This window comes from Corvus brachyrhynchos, unplaced genomic scaffold (assembly GCF_000691975.1).
Source record: "Corvus brachyrhynchos isolate BGI_N302 unplaced genomic scaffold, ASM69197v1 scaffold32, whole genome shotgun sequence".
In the NCBI taxonomy this organism is placed as follows: Eukaryota; Metazoa; Chordata; class Aves; order Passeriformes; family Corvidae; genus Corvus; species Corvus brachyrhynchos.
This window is the reverse complement of record NW_008237919.1, coordinates 547,635-548,227: the sequence shown is the minus strand read 5'-3', so window position 1 is coordinate 548,227 and position 593 is coordinate 547,635.

Genomic DNA, 593 nt, shown 5'->3' with positions numbered 1-593 from the left:
TATGGATTTATAACACGAGATGATACAGGGGAAGATTTATTCATCCACAGAACTGCCATTAAAAGGAATAACCCTAAAAATTACCTGCAAAGTGTAGGAGATGGGGAAGTGGTACAATTTGATATAGTGCAAGGAAAGAAGGGTTTACAAGCAGCAAATATTACTGGGCCTGGAGGTATTCCCGTCAAAGGCAGCTGTTATGCACAAAATTATAAACAATATCCATCCCAGCAATTTCCCTACCCACAGCCTACTTCCCCCTTTTACCCTATACCCAATATGAACCCCTTCTTAAGTTTACCCTATCCCCAGTTTATTCCTAATCCGTTTTTCACCCCATGGCTTCCCTATACAATTCCATTTCCCTACCACTCCTCTCCGATGCCGAGGGGGGGATGAAAAGGGGGAGGGAAGAAATTAAACCCTCTTCTGCCTCAGTTTCCCCACAAAGCATGCCTGAGGAGTTCTGTCTCCCTTCTGTCAGCCTTAAGATGTTCCAGAGAATCTGTTTGGACATTTAAAGACTCAGGAGGGTGGCTTGTTTTGTTTTGAAACTGTTCTTGTTATGTTTATCCAGTTGTTTTCATTCTCCT